The sequence below is a fragment of the Dryas octopetala genome, chromosome 2 (assembly GCF_963921425.1).
Source record: "Dryas octopetala chromosome 2, drDryOcto1.1, whole genome shotgun sequence".
Classification (NCBI taxonomy): Eukaryota; Viridiplantae; Streptophyta; class Magnoliopsida; order Rosales; family Rosaceae; genus Dryas; species Dryas octopetala.
The window spans coordinates 4,396,162-4,413,953 of NC_141367.1; the positions used below are offsets into that span (position 1 = coordinate 4,396,162).

Sequence of the window (17,792 nt, forward strand, 5' to 3'; positions counted from 1 at the left end):
TTTTTGTGTATTTTTCACACTTTTGAGCATTCTATCCCATGCTGGAGAATTAGAGAAACTTCTCACCCCCTTATGCCTATAAATAGAGACCTTTGTACCTCATTTTCACTTGTACCACCAAGTGAAGTTTGAAATACTTATTCTTTGGTTCTTTGAGAGTCTCTTTAAGAAGATACATATATACCAAAATAGAAGAAAATTCTCATAGTTTTAAATTTTTTTTTGGAGAGCTTGCCAAGGAGGAGGAGTCCTTAGGAGTGGAGTCTAGCTTTAGAAGTCTACAACCGGGTAAGTGTTTTATTTATTTCTTTGCCTTATTTATTTATTTTTTAGGCTTTAATATTAGGTTGCATGTTTAGATTAATTAAGTAAGATTTATTTATTAATTAAGCATGTCTAGGATTATTTTGGAGATTTATTTGTTTAATTTAATTGGTTAATTAAGCATGATTAATTGTAACTTTAAGCTAGTTAGAGATTTAATTAAAGGTTATTAACTTGTAGAGATTAAAATGGATTTAAGCTACTATTCAAGTCTGATTAATTAGTGGAATATTTTGGAGAAATACTAATTAATTAAATATTTGGTTAATACTTAGGTTTGATTTATTCTAAACTAAATTAATTTGTAGAATTGCTTTAAACCAAGGCAATTAGTCAAGTGGTTTGACTTTGAAATTAAATTGAAACTTAGAAACCCTAAAGAGTAGAGTTTAGTCCACTTAGGACTAGAGACTCTAGGGACATGTGACCTAAAAGGATGGGTCATAACGAGATTGTGTTGAACTTAACTTTTGATTAAGTTGTCGTATTATCAGACACTAGGAACACCAGTTACCGAATGATTTCTTTGTGACGTGACAATAAGACGATGGATTTGAGATGGATGGGGATGCATATGCTATGTAAGAGAATACGTGAAGAGCATTGGATTCCAAGTAGGGGGATTTATCCTACATTCCTGACTATGCACTTTGTGTGTGTTTGTGTTTTTAAATTGTTATAACATGCTATAATCTATGAGTTTGGGTAGCGTTGTACACACATGACCTTGGGTGCAAGTCTAAACCTTCTAGAAGTGATCAGTCAAAGTTATGGGGTGCCTAGCTAAGTTAATACGTGTGACGTGTGCTTATGCGAAGGCATGGCTCATAACCGATCAATTGATAGATAGTACGGTTCTCAAATTCCTACTTCTGTGGTTTTTGTATTCTCACTATGAATAATCATTATGAATTTGCATGTTTATAATCATAATTGATGTATAGCCGAGTCATAAATGTTTTGAAACGATTTCAAGGGACATGTTTGAAGAACTTGTTTTGGATGATTTAATAATTCATCGAAAAAGGATTTACATTGTGTTTTTCATTGGGAATGGTTTTGTGGTTTTCAAACCTGTCAGGATCCCTTAAGGGAATGTATGATCGTATGATGCTTACCCCCTACATTGTTTTTGTGTTCCTTGTTTATTGGATGTTTTTATAAGTACGAGCATAGTAAAGAAACGAACTTGAACGAGGGTCGAGCAAAGCAGCATCTTGAGACTTGTCAACTTCCTGGAATTAATTGGTGTTTTCATTTAATTGATATCTCGTGTCGAGTATGTTTTGTTGATTTTTCCTCCATTAATTGGAATTGTTTTTGAGTTATTTACTTTGATTATACATTTGCGTAGTTTTGAAACGTTTATTCTATGCTTTATTTGTATTTTGAATTTATGTAATTCTTCAAGGTTGCAATTAATTACTGTAACTTTGGAGATTGGTTTTATAAAGATGTTTTATTTGTACTTCACATGTTTTCCGCTATTTAATATCTCTGATCTAACCCGGTACATTTAATTCAAAATACTTAACTGGCCTTGGGTGTCTTGAGGGATTACTATTTGATTAGTGGCATTAATCTCTTGGAATATTCAGGGTGGGTGTATCTATTGTATACACGGGGTTCGAGGTGTGACAGGGGGAGATCTAAGGTTTTTGTACACAGAGAGAGAGAGAGAGAGAGAGAGAGAGAGAGAGAGAGAGAGAGAGAGAGAGAGAGAGAGAGATGCGGCAGAGGTGATGGCAGGGGGAAAAAGGGCATGAGGTGAACGATGGGGGTCGGCTGGAGAGGGGAGGGGAGGGTTCTGCATCCTCCCTCCCAATTTTTTTTTCATTCTTTTTATTTTTTAAAATTTTTTCATTCTTTTTTGTTTTTTTTTTATAACTATTTTTTAATTGTTAAATGATTTTGCCCTTTAAAGTTGGTCATGTGACCAACTTAACGGTTATTAACAAATTTAATGGAAATTCCTTGATAAAGACTAATATTTAATTAATTTGTTGGAAATATGCTATAAAACCAATGATAATTGGTTAACCAAAACCTCTTTGGTTAGATCAAAGAATAATGCACTTCAACAAAACCTCTTTGGTTAACCAAAGAGGTTTTGTTGAGGTTTCAATTAATGTGTATTACACATTAATAGGGCATGTGAATTATTCACTATACTAGAACTCTAGAATCATTGTGTGAGTGAATGAATGCGTCCATAGAAGTCTAAGAGAAGAAACATGATGAGCTTGGAGGCCATTGAGATTCATGTTATCGAATGCTTAGATTCCTAAACATTCATAGTCGATGAAGGGAATGTTAATTGGACATTAACATTCCAGTAAGTCAAGATTAGCACATACGTTTGCTTACTTCAGGTTGATGAATCTCATGCCACAGTGTAGGGACACTGGAGCAGATATGTGGGTGCGTACTTGGAGACACGTCCACTAAACTGACCGAATAAAGAATCCTAGATGGAGTTTTACGGCATGTTAAATAGGAACATGATAGATATTGATTAGTCATCAGACCTGAGACACCATCAATGTCTTGTGTGTGTGTTCAGTGTACTTTGACAGCACAAAATGGACCAACGCAATTCAGCATGGGTTACATGTGTACGTTGGGTGCACTGACAGACATACGAAGGCAAGTGAGTGTGCAACATAGAATTTCTTACCTTCCATAAAGAAGGAGATGTCCCAAGATAGAAAGACTTGCAAAGTCTCTCGCCAGAGCATTAGAGTCACATATGTGATTATATCCTATAATAGGTTTTGACACTAATACCATACCCGAGATGTAGTCGGGACATAGATGAGAAATAACCGTATTGTATTGTAATCATAATTGAATAGGTTCGAGACTAAATTCTATTCGGTTTAGGGGCCATAAACTGTGGCTAGGTATTTATGTGGTCTGTAGAGTCTAAAGAGCAATTAATTAGAAAAAGTTCTAGTTTAATTGTAATCCTACTACCAAATCGAATAAGAATTTAAATGGTCACACATACAAGTATGTAGAAGACCAAAAGAAAATAATGATATCGAGGATTAATATGTTTGATTATTGATCGCAACTATCGTGATATATAGTTGGTATTGCCTAAGACTGAGAGTTGACATTTCTCAGTGGGTCACCTATCCTAGTATTGCTCTAGTGTGAGCTCACTTAACTGTGAAATACTAATGGGGACCATGAAGCTCTAATGAGTTAGTTACAAATTGATGGCGACAATTAGTAAGCTCATAATTAAGTCAAGTGATTAATTTGGGGTAGTCACTTGACATAATTTTTTCTTAAGTAGGATTAATTATCTAATTAATCTACTTAGAGAGTAAGATTAAAAAGTCAAAACTTGAGCTTGTTGACCTAATTATTAGAGAATAATTAATGTTATCTTATTAATTAAGATAAATGATTAATTAGTTAATCATTAGTCCTAATCTAAACTACTAATGACATGTTTACTAATCCATAATCGGGTTAGGAGGAATTGAATTGAGAAGGAATTGGATTGAAGAGTCATAATTCATTACTAAACTATTTGGAATCAAAGTAGGAATGATACTGATTCCATATAAGCGCGCTGTTTACTAATTCACTTGAATCAGAATTGAAACCAATTTGATTACTAAAATCCCCTTGTTCTAAATAAATTAGGTTGGGTTAAAGTGAATGGGAAAACTAGGAATTGTAGAAATAATGTGAGGGTATAATGGAAAAAAAAAAAAAAAAAAAAAAGGACTCCTCATGGGTTGTTTCTCCAGCAATCAAAATACCACCCCCCACCCAAGAATCTAATTCCTCCAAAATAAGGAGTTAAATTCATGATATCATATGGACCCCACTTGTGTTTTTATTCTCATATGGTTAGTAAACATATGAGTAATCTGTAATCGGAATCCAACTCTTTATTTTGATTCCGATTACGGATTATTAAACATGTCATAAATTTGTTGATTAAAGTGTTAATCACATGATTAAGTGTTGGAAGACATCATGGTAAAAAAACATTTGACTTTTATGTGTCATATAGGGTAAGTTACATGAATTAAAAAGAGGTTGGGGCAATAATGCTAATAGAAAGAAGATGGTGATTGGTCGAATTTAAGTGGGTGAAGGAGGACCATCCATTTAAGATGGATGAATCTAGACCATTAGATGACTAGATGAAATAACATAAAAGAAAGGCTTAGCCCTCTCATTGCCGTAACCTTCTCACAAGAGAGAACCTAGGGTTTCATCTCTCCTTCTTCTCCATCATCTCTCTTCCTCCATGAAACTTAGAGAGAAAATGATGGGTCTTGTGGAACCCATCTCCACCACCATTTCTTTTATGCCATACCTTAGAAAAAAGATTGATCTAGTAGTGAAGATCACTTTTTCATCTTTCCTTCTCCCACACTTGGTGTACATGGTCTAGTTTTAGAGAGATCACACTTGTGATGTTAAGCCTCTAGTTTAGATGAGTGTTCATCTTCTTGGTGGAGCCAAACTTGAAGATGGACATGGAAAGAAGGCATCCCCATGGATGTGAGCAAATCTTGCGTTCAACCCAAGATGATCTTCAAGGGTAATTTCTTATCCTTAGCTATTTCTAGTTTTTCATATCTCATCACACCTAAGGATCATAGGGCTAAGGGAATAGGTGATTAGAATTGAAAATTCACCATGCTTCTACACTTAGAAATTGTTTCTAGGATTACCCATCATTCCCTTCATAATTATAGTTCTTAATTAGAACAAAATGAAAATAGAATCTTCAACTGCAAAACAAGGTATAGTTCATGTTTACTTACAAGGAATGAGATCAAGTTGAATGAATAGGAGTCACTCTCATTCCACTTCAATCATGTGTTTATTTATATTGGAAAATCAAAACGTAAGTATGGTCCACTTCAAAATCAGGAATCACTCCTTAGAGGGGACTTGGGTATTGATTCTCATTCCACCTAAAGTCAAAGCTTTATACCAAAATGACCCTTAAACGTTTTTAAAAACTCAAAATACCCATTAAAAAAATAAAACTTTTTTAACAATTAAGCAATCCTATAACTTTTTAGTAATTAAACTTGTTTTTATTCCGATTCATGACCATTAGTAAACACAAGAGTGAGAATCAACTTCACTTTCATTCTCATTCCGGATGGTTAGTAAACAACCTAATGGGAATGACTCCACCCCTACTCCAATTCCTTCTTTCCCCCACTCTTCCCCACTTAGATTCATTTTCTCTCATATTCCATGTTAGTAAATGTGACCTAAACCCGACCAAACTAATTCATTGGGGCGGTTTGGTTTGGTTTTTAAATATAAAAATAGTTTATCAATTCATATACGGACTAAACTACTATTTGTGATTAGGTAAGCTGTGATTAGGTAAGCGCTATAAACTATTAATGTAAACCACTTATGAATCAAATTGATCAAATAAGATCTTTTTATTGTCATACTCATAGCATATTCAATTCCTCCACTACTCTCATCCATTCTCTCATGTCAATCTCAACCTCCCTTTTGTCAATGCCACAATTTCCGTTCTCTCTTTGCAACTGTTGTCATATTTTTTCTCCCATTCATCTTTATCTTTACATTATCTTTTTTTGTTTATTTGTTCACTCTCTTCAAACCGCTCAAACCAATAATGAATGAATTGATTTTGTTTGGTCTAGTATATAGTTTGATTGATTTTGGTTTGGGACAAAATACAAACGGATTATATTGGTTTAGTTTGCGATTTTGAACAAAAATCTAACCAATTCAGAGCGTGCCCAACCCTTATTTGGGATACTAAATTAGACTATATATACTATTATTAGCTTTAATTTTGGAATGTACGTATACCAAATTATTAGAGTATTTTTTTTGTATGTATACAAGGCCAATTCAATGCAAAATGTAAGCTAAAGTGAAAATTACAAATAAGATCTTTCTAATTTGATATGTCAATAAATATAAAATTATTAATTAAAACTACCAATTAGTTATTGGTCTAATGATATATATTTCTCTATACATGCAATATTGAAGAAGTCTCCCTCTTCAAATAAAAATATATTAATTAAGATTTTATTTAAATTTTATTACAAGAATCATTCTTAATCTTGTTGTTTGAGATGCAAAATTACAAAACAAAATAAAGAATTGCAATGAAGTAAGAAGAACTAAAATATGAGCTTAGAGAACAATAGAACTTGTTATACCTAAAAAGGTTGGAAAATTAAAAACTTGTAAAATATAATTTTACAATAAAAGATATAATTATAAAATTACATATAAAAACTAATATTGCAATAACTCACAACTGACAAATTAAGCCTTATAACTGATATGGTTTTAGGAATTTTGGCTATTCTTTTTCTCTTTCATAATACTTCAAGCATCTTCAAGCTTTTCTCTTTACATTCCTCAAATTTGACAATTAATTTAGGGATGAATTTGGTTAAAAAGTTTAATTTGACAAGAGTACTCCAACAGCAAATTAAATACGAAATTCTCCAATGACGGCAGACATACAATGCCGTCAAGAATGTGGTAACTCAGCTGGATCAAATTTGTAATAACTTACCACATTCTTGATCGCTACTTACTGTTCACTAATTTTTAGCCAAGGTTGGCCAAAAGTGAGATTTGGTCCGTTTGAATGTGAGTGTGCAGGGCGTGCCACTATTGGGCCTCAAACTAGGCCACAATAGAAATTGAGATGGTGATGTTGGGGTTTTGCGCCTAAATATGAAATCCAATCTAAACGATTGTGCGGCCAAGCTAGGAACCACTCTTGGCTTAGATTCTTTTCTAGCCTCGGGGACAAGGCTTTAGTCAGAATCAGAGTTCGAGTCGCGTCTTGGCCTCTTTAGAACAGTGTTGTTGAATTTGTGAATGCAATGACGAAATTGGCTAAAAAGATAAAAGAAACTATGAACGATAAAATTATATTGAAACTCAATGCTATTATTGCCAACCAAATCAACTTCAATATTAAAAAGAACAATGAACAAAATAAACATCTATGTATTGAGCGAAGAACTTGAACAAGAATTAAAATAAAAACGATCTAATTGTATGAAACTAAAGTGCATAAAATAAATCGATACCACAATCCTTGTGAAGACAATGGTAGAGCTACAAACCTAATGATCTTGAGACTAAAGTTTTGAGAAACCTAAAAGTATCTCGAACGGTAGCAACTAAAAAGAAATTGAAAGCAAAAGAACTTTGAGAGATTCTTGAGACTTGAGAATTTGGGTGTGTTGGATGCTGAATGTGTGTCCTTCTCTTCTCTCGAATGCATCTATTTATAAGAGTGCTAGGATACAACCCTAGATAATGGGCCATTTCCTGGCCCAAAATCATTTTCCTTCTCTTAGTAGGACTCGAATTTCTGAGATTTCTTCTTGGCGGCCAGGTTTTGTCATTGATGAGGATTGAAATTCTTTCTATAGTAGAAGTCCCTGCTTGATCGTATTGAGTCCTTGTCCATCTAGGTGACTTGTCCGCAAAACTTTCCGAATTCTTTCCAAAGGTGGACTCTAAGAGGATCTTGGATCGAATCTCATCATTAATGAGGATATAAATCCTTTTCAAAGTTGAACTCACTGCTTGATTCGGTTTCCTAGTGATATTGGACTCATTTTTCAAAGTTGGTTATGTGAATGGGCCGCAAAAATATCTATCGGCCCCTTTATTGAGATGAGTTCATCCATTTTATAGTCCCGTTACTGGCCTTAAAAACTTCTTTTAGGTCGTGGGCCATATTGGCTAGTAGTCTTAAACAATTATTGGCCCTTAAACCATAATTTAAAGAGGAGTGAGTTAAAACACCCATTGGCCCAAAAGTGAGTTGGCCACCAAACAAGGGTATACGGGCCAAGAAAATTTCCTTGGCCACTACCCGAAAATGGCCAAGAATGAAAAAATGACCAACATAAGAAATAGCCAATATAAGAAAAAGTTAATGATTATAAAACCCAAATTTGGGCTCTTAATACCTTTAAGACCCATGTGCTTTTTTTAATTTTGAAGGAGGTCCAATAACACCTAACCCGGTCCACATTCTAACATTCCTCTTCTTCTCCGTCTATGTCTGTTAACCTCACTCTCTCTCTAACCTCACTCTATCGTCTTCGCCATGGAGCACAGCCTAGCGCCTTCTCTGCTGGATCGGATCGACGAGCTTCGAGATCCAGCCACCATTGGATATGGGTATAGGTGCGAGATCGTTCTTGACGAACCAGGAGATCACTTCCAGATCTATAAATAAGAAAAGAAAAATAACAAAATTGAGATCGAAAATGGTGGAATTATGAGGAAGCGTACGAAGATCCTTGGTTGTAGATATCAATGGAGACAGAGACGTGCTCAGCGCCGGACTTGAGCCTGTTGAGGGAGGCCTTCTTGTGGATGACGATGAAGGGCGAGTCTGAGCTTGATAGCGCCGACGAGAACAGAAACAGAGATACCACCGCGAAGATCAGAGGCCTGCTCAAGGGATTCGTCATTTTCATTTGGGAAGGTGTGGTGACAAAGTTTAGCAATTGTCTTGATTTGGATTCTTGGGTTTAGATAATCAACAATAGTTTTCATTTGGATTTAGTTTTTTCTTGGTTTGTTCTACTATTCATCCGGATTGCTCTTAGTTTTCATTTGGATTTAGTTTTTTCTTGGTTTTCTTAGTTTTCATTTGTATTTTCTAAGTCCGAATTGCTGCCTGCCTGTAGAGAATGCTGAGAAATGGGTCAAATATTGGTGTGCGCGCATCCATCCAGGCTGCCTCCTTTCATATATTTCATTGCAGTGAAGAATTGGAGCTGGGAATTAATTGCTAACATAAATCATGCCCCATGCATCTTTGGTTTCATCGATCTCTAAGTTAAGAGAGCTATCTTCCAAATTATTCATGGCAAATACATTGATGGGTACAGTGATTCTCATGAACTTATTTTCATTGTTTATTCTTGCAGGGTCATATTTAATGTTTGGGTTGCTTATAGTACTATTGGAATGTTGTTGTTTTGAAATTGGTGGTAATTGTGATGAGTAGTAGGCAATATGGGGTTTGTTTTCGAATTAATTTGCTTGGAATTCATCATATGGGAGCAAGTAATTAGAGATTTTGAAATTGTCAGTGTTTTTGGGGTATGAATTGGGTTAGATAAGGAGAAATTATATTTTCCTCTTGTTGACTTAGATAAACCCATAATTTCTGTTTTAGTTTGTTCTTTGCTTGTTTATGCTTTCACGAGGATTGTACTAGGTTTAAATTATATTTTCTAATTTATTGTTACTATCAAATAATAACAATACTTGATTGCCACTACCGGGCAGTAACAATAAATGATTGTTGGAATATTGCTTTATGTAAAACTTGGATAAGATTGGAAATTAGGATAGGAGTAATTAGTTTCATGAGAAGGATAGTTATGTGGCAAATGCTGTAGGGGTTCATGTGGGTTAGTTTCATGAGAAGGATAGTTATGTGGCAAATGATGTTGGGGTTCATGTGGGTAGGGTTGCTGGTTGTATGGCTGAGAATAGTCAGAACTTTCTGATCTATTTGTTGGGGGAGGTGGATGGAAATCATGGGAAGGGTGACCACCAGTAGGGTAAGATTGAGGTGGTGGCGAAATGTTAGTAGAATGCTGGTCTTTGACTTCATCATGGAACTGAGGTGATGACTGAAAGCTAGTAGAATGCTGGATGTTGACTTTATCATGAAACTGAGAAGGTGCAATGTCTTCAGAATGCTGCCTGTTGACTTCATGATAAAACTGGGGTGATGGATCAGATTGTGGTCCAGGACTGGTAACTGCAGTTTCACTAGGCCCAAGATCCTGCAAGGATAGACATAGTTGAAGATCAAATCATACAAAAAGTAAAAACTCATAAACAAATTTTTCTCCACTAACAGAAACATCATTTTACTTTCTTAATATGTTTATAAACATGCAAGCTAAAGTAATTAGAGATTTTGAAATTGTCAGTGTTTTTGGGGTATGAATTGGGTTAGATAAGGAGAAATTATATTTTCCTCTTGTTGACTTAGATAAACCCATAATTTCTGTTTTAGTTTGTTCTTTGCTTGTTTATGCTTTCATGAGGATTGTACTAGGTTTAAATTATATTTTCTAATTTATTGTTACTATCAAACAATAACAATACTTGATTGTCACTGCCGGGCAGTAACAATAGATGATTGTTACTGCCGAACAGTAACAATAAGTGATTTTTGGATTTGGTTTTGATGTGTTTCTTGCATTTTTGAACTAATTTGTATGTGATTGTCACTTCCTGCCTGATAGTGACAAATGTTAAATAGTATTTTTTTGACAGTGGCAATTTTTTTGACAGTGGCTATTGTTAAAAAAAAAAAACAGAAGATACACGACAGCTTCAACAAAAAAAGAAAAAAAAGAAGAAGACACATGACAGCTTCATAAAAAAAAAAAAAGGAAGTACATGCCTGCTTCAGCAAAAAGAAAAAAAGAAGAAGACAAAGATTTTTGTTTTTTATGTGTTTATGTTAGAAAAATACATAAGATTTGTATATGTATGTTGTTTCTGGGTTTTTTTTAGCACATTGAGAATAGTCATTGTTCGATAGTGGTAATAAATAATAATTGACACTGTGACAGTAACAATTAGGTGATTGTTACTGTGTGATAGTAGCAAATTAGCAATCACCTGATTTGTTACTGTGTGACAGTAGCAATCAGGTGATTGTTACTCTCTGAATTTTGTGATTTTCTATAGTTTGAATTTTGGTGATTGTTATTGTATGACAATAACAAGATATATTAGTTATCTTCAACATGTAATTGTTACTGTAAAACAGTATCAATAGATGATTGTTACTACCAAGTAATAACAATTTCTGATTGTTACTGCCAGACAGTAGCAATAAGTGATTATTACTATCAAACAATGATAATATTTGATTGCCACTGCCCGGCCAGTAGCAATAGATGATTGTTACTATTCGATAGTAACAATTATATTTACTATTAAAACGTAAAAGATTATGGAAGCCTCATCTTGATTTTTTGTATTTTATATTGGTTATTATTTAACATGTTTATGACATGAAAATACATAAATTATTATTTATTTTTTTTGGGTAGTTTATGTATCAATTGGTACTGAAATGAAAAAAAATAAATAAAGGGAAAAAATGATATTTTTTTAAAAACACTGTAGCGCGCTACAGTAACGGCGTCACTGTAGCACCGGTTTTTTAAAAAGTGGGCCGCTACAGTATTTTACTGTAGCGTGTGGGTCGGATGAATAGTATATTTTAAAAATTGGACTTTAAAAAAAAAACCCCTATAAGACATGGCCAACATGAGAAATGACCAATATAAACCTAAGTGTCATTTTTGGGTACAAACAGTTACCACTTACTCGAGTGTTTCTTCAAGAGCTGGTAACTCAGGATCAAGTTTGTGGTAACTTACCACATTCTTGATCATTAGTTACCATATTCTTGAGCGTTTATTCAAGAACTGCTGGTAACTCAAGATCAAGTTTGTGGTAAATTATCACATTCTTGATTGCTAGTTACCACATTCTTGGGCGTTTATTCAAGAACTGGTAACTCCAGATTAAGTTTGTGGTAACTCTTCAAAAAAGGCCTATCTGGATGAGTTACCACTTCTTGATATCTCATTTAAGTTATTGGTAACTCCAGATCAAGTTTTGGGTAACTTACCACATTCTTGATCGCTAGTTACCATATTCTTGAGCGTTCATTCAAGAACTGGTAATTCCGGATCAAGTTTGTGATAACTCTTTAAAAAACGGCTTATCTAGATGATTTACCACTTCTTAATACCTCGCTCAAGTTATTGGTAACTCAAGATTAAGTTTGTGGCAACTTACCACATTTTTTATTGCTAGTTACCATATTCTTAAGCGTTTATTCAAGAACTGATAACTCGAGATCAAGTTTGTGGTAACTTACTACATTCTTGATCGCTAGTTACCACATTCTTGAGTGTTCATTCAAGAACTGGTAACTCCGGATCAAGTTTATGGTAACTCTTTAAAAAGGCCTATCTAGATGAGTTACCACTTCTTGATATCTTGCTCAAGTTATTGGTAACTCCATATCAAGATTTGGGTAACTTATCACATTTTTAATCACTAGTTACCACATTCTTGATCACTAGTTACCATATTCTTGAACGTTCATTCAAAAACTGGTAACTCCGGATCAAGTTTGTGGTAACTCTTAAAAAAAGTCTTACCTAGAAGAGTTACCAATTATTGATATCTCGCTCATTTTATTTGTAACTCATGATCAAGTTTGTAGGAGCTTACCATATTTTTGATCGCTAGTTATCACATTCTTGAGAGTTTATTCAATAACTCAAAACTCGAGATCAAGTTTGTGGTAACTTACCACATTTTTTATCGCTAGTTACCACATACTTGAGCGTTTATTCAAGAAATAGTAACTCTGAATCAAGTTTGTGGTAACTCTTCAGAAAAGGCTAATCTGGATAAGTTACCACTTCTTGATACTCACTCAAGTAATTGGTAACTCAGGATTAAGTTTGTGGTAACTTACCACCTTATTGATCATTAGTTACAATTCTTGAGCGTTTATTCAAGATTAAGTTTGTGGTAACTTACCATATTTTTGATCGCTAGTTGCCACATTATTTAGCGTTTATTCAATAACTGGTGACTCCGAATCAAGTTTGTGGTAACTCTTCAAAAAATGCCTTTCTGGATAAGTTACCACTTCTTGATATCTCGCTCAAGTAATTAGTAACTCAGAATCAAGTTTGTGGTAACCTACCACATTCTTGATCGTTAGTTACCACATTCTTAAGCGTTTATTCAAGAACTGGTAACTCGAGATCAAGTTTGTGGTAAATTACCATATTCTTGATCGCTAGTTACCACATTATTTAGCGTTTATTCAATAACTGGTAATTCCGAATCAAGTTTTTGGTAACCCTTCAAAAAAGGTTTATCGAGATGAGTTACCACCACTTTTTGATGTCTCACTCAAATAAGTTGTAATTCTGGATCAAGTTTTGGGTAACTTACCACATTCTTGATCGCTAGTTACCACATTCTTAAGCGTTTATTCAAGAACTGGTAACTCCAGATCAAGTTTGTGGTAACTTACCACATTCTTGATTGCTAGTTATAACATTCTTAAGCCAGTAAGTTATCACTATCTTAATTGGTCGTCAGTTACCACTATCTTGATTGTCAGTTACCACATTCGTGATCGATAGTTACCACATTTTTTGACGGCATTGTATGCCTGCAGTCATTGTAGACTCTCTCAATTAAATTTCTCCCCAAATCTTTTTGAAAATCCACTTGTCTTATACACCCAGGCCCTGTTTGTTGGGACGTAATCCAAAAGTGATGTTTGGTTGGTTTGGAAAGAAAACCAATTAAGGAATTGTGTACTCTTGCTTGATTGTAATGAATTTCGTCTGAGAGACGGAATAGAAATACCAACAAGGGGTGGTATTTCAATTCCATCAACTAAGTTGGAATGAAAAATTACAATAGATACCCTTTGTTAATTGAAGCAAATACCCTTTATCAATTGTGAAGAATAAAGAAAAAAACAAAAGAATTTTCTGGACTTTCTCAACTGAAAGTCGAAATTTGTAGTGAGAAAAAAAAACTGCATCATCATTGATGCAACAAGTTGTCCTTGTCATAATCATCAGCGCATCGAGCATCAGGGGATCGTTGTTTGAGTCATCGGCAGACTAGCCGGAGCTCCTTCTGGGAGTTATCGGCAGAGCAGTACGGGTTTCTTGTTGGAGTTGTCCATAGAGAAAGGTGCGAATGGTCGGATTTGTCAGCTTGAGTCACAAGTGGCAGATTGAGTAAATGCTTATCATCTTCGTCATTGGCAGACCAAGAAAAAAATTACTTGAATTTTGACGAGAAAAAATTGGATTGAATGTAATCTACTAGCCAATCCATCCTCGCCGCTGAAGGTGTTGATGAAGATAACTTTTGGGGATCTATATATGGGTTTGGTGTTTTCTTTGTATCATTTTTCTGGGTATTGATTTTAATGGGGTGAGGTGGGATGATTTTGATTTTGTCATTTTCTATGTTCAAGTTGGTTGTGTATTCCATTGTTTTGGTCAATAGACATGTAACGACCCGACCCAAATTTTCACTAGAAATTTAAATTTTTATTTAACTATGATTTTAAGAGATTTTTTTTTAAAAAAGGATGTTGAATTGTATTTTAAAGATTTTGAGAATTTATTTGGAAAATAAAAAGATTTGATTTAAATTTTTATTTATTCTTGTTTTAATTTGGGGCTTGATCCAAATTTGACTTTTAAAATAAATGGGCTTTCGATTTTGACTTTGGGTCCGTTAGATAGGTTTCGATCCCACGAGTTCGTAGACGCGTAGTACGCGTCGTTTCGAGTTACGGTTTAAAAGATACGGACATGTGAAGTGAGGGCCAATTTGGTAAATTTATAAAAGTGGGTTTTAAATACCCAAAATCAAAAAAAATTTCTGATTTTTCTCTCTCTAGAATTTTCTAGTGACTTCTCTCTCTCCATTTTTATTTCTCTCACCCCCGCACTCTCTCGCTGTTTTTCTCTCCCCCACATCCTCTCCCTTGCGCCATTACCCAGCCACCACCCACTCACCATCGCCGACCGCCTTGCCAGCCTCTGGCTCCGGCAAAACCCCCGAGCCCATTCTCTCTCTTCCCTACTCTTTTCTCTCTCCTCTGCGCGCAACTTCAGCAGGCCGTACCCGTTTTCCCGACTAGCTTCTCGGCGGACCAAGGCCACCGACCAGCCTCCCAGGCACCGACCACTCCTCGCCAACCTCCGGCGAGCCTTCCCCGACGCCGACCAGCTCAGCCCGGCCTTCCTCCAGCCCAACCCAGCTCCCCTGCACATCGAAAAAACTCTCCAGAAAACCATCCAACCGCCGCCCCTTCTCTTCGACAATTCCGGCCACCTCCGGCCTTCGTTCGGCTTGTTTTCAGGTGGGTTTCCCGGCCTCCATTTCCTATGGGCTTTATTTCCCCTATACCTATCTTGTTCAATTTGGGTATTTAGAAACTTGGATTTTGGAGAAATGAAGGGCATTTCGGGTTCCTCTGAAATTTTTGGACTTGTAGGTTGTTATTGTTGTTTTCTTAGACGATTATATCCCTAAGACACCCATTGGTCATTTAGAACCCGAAATTTGGACTAAATTGTAAGAAATTTAAGTTTTGGGAAGTTGGATTTGTAAGCTTGGAAACTAATTTGGGTCAGTTGGGGTTGGCTGAGTCTTAGGGTATTTTTGGTGTGATTTTGGGCAATCTCATGTTTAGGAAACCCGAAATTGGATGTTAGATATGAATGTATATGAAGATTGAGAAATTTTTGTATATTTAGTTAATTTTTGGGCTTGAAACAGGCACCTTGGGCAGCAACCTCTATGATTTCGAAACCCCCACTGATATTTCATAATTTTAGAGTATTTATGATAATTGGTTGATTGGGTTATCGTTATTAGTTATAATAATTGTGGTTAGGTTGAACCGGGAAACCTTAGGGGCGTTTGTGGAAGTGTTATTGGTCAATTCGTGTAGATTGTAAACCAATCGCGTAGGAACGAAGTCGAGTGGGACGTTAGACTCCACACACCCACAACCTTTAAAGGTTGTAGAACCGAGACTAATCTATGTTTTTGTTGTTTACTTTATAGGCGAGACGACCGTGGCTCGTGATGATCCGGCGGAGGATCGAAGCTAGGGCTATCTCTGTGAGTGGACCTTACTTCCCTAAAATGATTTATGAAAATTGCATTTTATCTTGGTTAATTGAATTTGTTTGAGTAATAACAAATGTGAGCAAACTTTGGTTTTCAAATAAATTGATAAAAGATTTCATTAATCCTATTATGCATGATAGCTTGAATTTGATTTGGAATTTGATGAAAAATGTTGGATTTCGGATTTCAAATGCTTCATAAATAAGTTTTAAAACCATATATTTACATGTTAGTTTTAGCGAGTTGTTGGGCTTTGGGAAAAGAATTTAGTTTCTCATTTTATATACAAGGTTCATTTAATATTTCGGTTTTGTCGAAAAGTATTATTTTGATTTAAGTATATTGAATTTGATTTGGATTTCGTATGTTGGCTTATGGATTTTAAGTTTCTTTTGGGGAAGTACCTTGATATTTATTTTTGATAGAAAAAGGATCTATTATTTGGATTATGGAAAAATGGTTTTCAAACCACCCTTTGCAGTACCCTCCAGGTTATCAGATACATAGGTCTTTAGGACTCATCACGGCACACACATAGGCTTTGGGCCGTGTGTCGGGATGCTTCGCCCTTTGGGGGCTGCTCTGCGTGCACGTACGACCAGGATTGCCTGCACGTGTATGGATTTTACTCCACGCGTGTGTATGGCCAGGATATTGCCTGCACGTGTTGGATTTCATTCCACGCGTGTGTATGGCCAGGATATTGCCTGCCTGTGCGATGCAGGAATTCCGCACAGGTGTATGGCCAAGTTATTCAGGGTATATAGCATGGTGGAAAATGAATTTGGTTATTTTCAAAGATTATTAAATATGATTTTAAGTGAGGGATTCTTTTGAAATCTATCAAGGTTGTTGTTACGATGTTTTACGGTTCGTTTGTTTTAAGAAATTGTTATCTTGAGAAAATATATATTGTTTTATGGGATTTCTTAAGTTTAAATAAACTTTATGGTTTAAACTGGGGGATTTTAAAGAGTAACGTGAGGTTTTAGAGCTAAACGTGGTTTAGGAGGATTTTCTGAAACAGGAAGTTTACTTTTGTTTTCATTTTCATTAAACTGTCCACTCACTGAGTTATCTCACAGTTTTTCTTGTTTTGTCTAAAATTGTCCCCCCAGGTAGTAGCTTTGGTGGAGGTCGAGCCAATAACGTCGAGGCAGTTACATCCATCTCCCTAGTTGGACCCTGTAGGCGACATTTTATTCTTGTAAAAATTCCCTGTAATAGAATAGCAGCTCTGATAACCACTTTAAATATTTAGTTGGTTTCTCTGTGAAATTGTTGGGTCTGAGACCCTTTTTGGTTGTGGTAGAGGTGGTTGTTGTTTAGAAGTGCTTTTTAACAGGTTTTGAAATTTCTGGGTTAGTCCATTTTCAGGGGAGGTTCTGCCGAATTTTCGGTAGGATTTTCTTTGAATTTGGATCCCGCAGGATCCCTCCAGGTTTCAGGGTGAAAACCGGGGGCGGTCCTGTCAAGACATGAATCTGGAGCACTACGTTAATTTGAAGAAAAAAAAAATTGATATATATTGTTATTTGCTATGTTTGTTTTGAAATTTTTTTATTTTTTCAGATTGTATACTAATTTATATTGTAAAGATGTTATGTTAACTCAAAGGAATAATATTCTTTCTATGTTGATATTAAAAAATTTTAAAACTTAAACAAAATAGGATATTAGTGGAAAAGTGTAAA

General features: G+C 35.3%; 1 long non-coding RNA gene across 1 annotated transcript; it reads left to right on the forward strand.

Moving 5' to 3' along the window:
• The first annotated feature begins 14,880 nt into the window (after positions 1-14,880).
• On the forward strand, positions 14,881-17,514 carry LOC147292602 (uncharacterized). Its single transcript, XR_015120865.1, has 3 exons — positions 14,881-15,322; positions 16,033-16,089; positions 17,217-17,514. It is a non-coding gene; the product is annotated as an uncharacterized LOC147292602 (long non-coding RNA).
• Positions 17,515-17,792: the final 278 nt, after the last annotated feature.